This window comes from Puntigrus tetrazona, chromosome 21 (assembly GCF_018831695.1).
Source record: "Puntigrus tetrazona isolate hp1 chromosome 21, ASM1883169v1, whole genome shotgun sequence".
NCBI classification, from domain to species: domain Eukaryota; kingdom Metazoa; phylum Chordata; class Actinopteri; order Cypriniformes; family Cyprinidae; genus Puntigrus; species Puntigrus tetrazona.
In genome coordinates this window covers 5,875,619-5,879,401 of record NC_056719.1, presented here as the reverse complement: position 1 = coordinate 5,879,401, position 3,783 = coordinate 5,875,619, and the positions used below count along the sequence as shown (strand labels likewise).

The 3,783-nt window shown below is 37.2% G+C and overlaps 1 non-coding gene across 1 annotated transcript; it reads left to right on the top strand.

Moving 5' to 3' along the window:
• The first annotated feature begins 253 nt into the window (after window positions 1-253).
• Window positions 254-315, top strand: LOC122327006. Its single transcript, XR_006247540.1, has one exon. It is a non-coding gene; the product is annotated as a small nucleolar RNA SNORD58 (small nucleolar RNA).
• Window positions 316-3,783: the final 3,468 nt, after the last annotated feature.

The window sequence follows — 3,783 nt, the reverse complement described above, 5'->3', positions numbered from 1 at the left end:
CACCTGACTTTGGCTTTCATAGAGAACCATTTCATCCCTCTTCTTGATCTTTGTTGAGATTTGAATGTGGACTCACAGTGATTAACACATCCAGCGCAGGCACATGCGAGTATGACCACCTTGCGACTTGCTACGCTCAACCACCACATGAAGCTCCCCATGCTGCCAGCGTTCTATGAAAGGAGGTTTCTCAGAAGAAAAGGTATGTTCACTGACGATCAGTTACATTTTAAAATACAAATTGTGTGAGTGGCTGTAGTGATGACCGCTTAGGACACCTTTGGATTAAGGATGAAAGGAATCTTATTGAGCATCTGTTTGTTAAATGTGAGGACTAGACCTGGTAACTGTTTAACCGATTGTCTGTCCCCACCACAGGTTTCTCAGAAGAAACTGAAGAAGCAGAAACTTATGGCTCGGGAGTAAAATGTAAATAAAGTCCAACATCTGTACTACAAACTGACTCTGTTCTTTTTGTGCTTTATTGCCCAGTGGATGTAATGGCTTAAAGATGACACCAAGATTGTGTTTGGGGTTTTTTTTTTTTTTTTTTTTTTTTGTGGAACATATTTTGGTCTTTTGTAAATGCTTGAGTTAATGTTCCAAAAAGGGAGCCTAATTTATGAATTGTTTTTTCCGAATTAAATTATTCAATCTTGTTCAATCAAATGTTGAGATTGTGCACAGTGAAGTCTACCAATCAGGCATATAAAACACAAATCCATATAAACTGTATGCAATCCACATTTTGAAGTGGATCAAAGGTTGTCCTAGGGTAGGAATGGGTGTTTTGGTTTCAGGATGACTTTGAAAGGCTTTGATCCAGTTTAAATGTTAAAAACTGTCCAGGGATGGACTGATAATAATGGGAGATGTTCACCAGTAGAGGGCAATATAACACAACCTGCTCGTCTGGCACGTTGTTTTCGTGCATATTTCTGGGGTTCATTTATAGTCAGGAGCTTGTTGGTTTAAATTTACAATATTAATAGCGTTTTATTTAGTAACTCTTAATTTTGTTGTATGGTATGTGCATGCACATTGTTTCCATGTTTTATGGGGACTCTCCATGGGTGTAATGGTTTTTATACCGTACAGACTGATTGTCCTATACAACCCTGAAACTGACGTTTTAGATTCAAAAATTAAATTCTGTCTGGTTGATGAGCTGTTTTTTCATGGGGACCCAAAAAAAGTCCCCACTAGGTCAAAATGTACTGGTGTTCTATGCTTGGGTACATTTGGTCCCCATAACCCAGTAAATACATGTAATTTTTAAATGGGTCTGTAAGCTGTAATTTTTTTTTACCTAATCAAAATAAAATTAGATTTACAGCTACAGTATATTTTGTACACAAGTTTTCACTAATTTCCTTCAAAAAGCGAAAGCGTCCGTATTCGTTTTCACACATACTGATATTTCAAATGTTTATTTTAATCTTGATAACTGACAACTAATGAAAAGCCCAAAATCAGTATCTGAGAAAATGTAAATATTAAGACCAATACAAAGGTGATTAATAGAAATCCTGGGAACTGAAAGTGTGAATATGTACAGCACTCAACTTAGTTGGAGCTCCTTTGCCTGAATAACTGCAGCGATGCAGCATGGCCTGGAGCTCTGTTATGAGAGCCGGGCTGCTCTGATAGTAGCCTTCAGCGTTGTTGGATCTGGCATAATCGCATCTTCCTCTTCACAATACCCCATACAGTTTCTATGGGGTTAAGGTCAGGTGAGTTTGCTGGCGATTAAGAACAGGGATACCATGGTTCTTAAGCTTCAGTCCACTCTCTGTGAATCTCCCCCACATTTTTGAATGGGTTTTGTTTCACAATCTTCTCCAGGGTGCGGTTATCCCTATTGCTTGTACACTTTTTTCTACCACATCTTTTCCTTCCCTCTCGCCTCTCTATTAATGTGCTTGGGCGCAGAGCTCTGTGAACAGCCAGCCTCTTTGAAAATGACCTTTTGTGTCTTGCCCTCCTTGTGCAAGGTGTCAGTGGTGGTCTTTTGGACATCTGTCAAGTCAGCCGTGTTCCCCACGATCGTGCAGCCTACAGAACTAGACCGAGAGACCATTTAAAGGCCTTCATAGGTGTTTTTAAGTTAATTAGCTGATCACAGTGTGGCACCAGGTGTCTTCAATATTAAACGTTTTCACAATGTTCAAATTTTCTGAGATACTGAATTTGGGCTTTTAGTTAGTTGTCAGCTATAATCATCAAAATTAAAAGAATTATATCAGTCCGTGTAATGAATGAATATAATATACAAGTCTCACTTTTTGAATGGAATTAGTGAAATCAACTTTTTTGATGATATTTTAATTATATGACCAGCACCTGTGTGTGTGGCCAATGGCTCCTGTTGCATTAACATTGTATATATATACACACACACACACACAGTATATATATATATATATATATATATATATATATATACATATGTTAATACAACAGGAGCCATTGGTATATATCTTATTATATGTAAATTCACTTTTTGACCACTAGATGCTGCAACACGTTGCATTTTGCTTTAGCATCATTCACTTTTTATTACAGAGAGAAAAACAAAACAAAGCAGTTGCATTTAATTCTTTGGCATATATATATATATATATATATATATATATAATATATATATATATATATATATATATATATATATATAATATATATATAATATATATATATATATATATATATATATATATATATATATATATATATATATATACACTATACACTACACACTACAAAGCAGCCTCTTTTAATGAATTACAGTGATTGTGTTTTGTAAATTTGTTAGTCCACATTCATTTCTTGATGGACTGTATGTAGATAGCCTGCTGTCGCTGGTATGAATACAGCGGTAGAAACAGAAGTTTAAAGCCCGCAGCTGTGAGTTTCTAATGTTTCGTTTATTCAGACAGAATTTAAATGATTCAAAACTGATACATTTGAAAAAAAAAAAAAAAAAAAGTGTCGGAGGCACATTCACCTCACAGCTAGAAGTTGAAGTAAAACGATAGTGTTTATTCAAGCTTCATCGTTCAGTGATTGTTCCGCGATTTATCTGCGGAGTGTTTAAGCCCTGTCCACAGAGACTTTTAAGCTCGTAAGATATCCCACTGCCTCACATGACCGGCACGCATGCAGATGTCCTTTATTTAAGAAATAGATCTCAAATTGACTAGATTGATTTTGTCTCCTTTTTGTATTTAATAGCTGGTCGGATGGCAGCTCTTTTAATGTGCAAATGAGAACCAATGAGGACAGACTCCTAAATTCAGTTCAGACACTCATCTGACACGGGCCACGTCACCGCCGGCCTCAGCCAATCGCGTCGCGCCGAGCCCCTCCACTTTCCCAGGCACGCTCTCAAAGTTTTGACTTTTTGCAGCAAAAGACGGCAGGTTGATGAAAATGTTTTATTATCTTCCAGATCTTCATGAACTACCCAGAAAGACTCTCTATTTATTTATAGATTTCAAAAACGCTCTCGTTGAAAGGACGCCGCTCTGTCGTATCATGCAAGAACTGAAAGAAGGGAATGGATTTTGCCAGAGGAGATGGGTATGAAGCTTCAGTGCAACTGATTGGGATTTTTAGAGAAAAGAACCTTTTTCTAAAGGCTTGAGTGTTTTTGTTTTGGTTTTCCCCCTCCTTCCTCTCTCTCTCTCTCTTATTCACTGTTTCGCGTTTGTTTTTACGTTTGGCGCTGGTCTCCATCGTCTTGCTTCTTGCGCAATATTTAGTTGAAGTTGAAGTTTCTTGGTA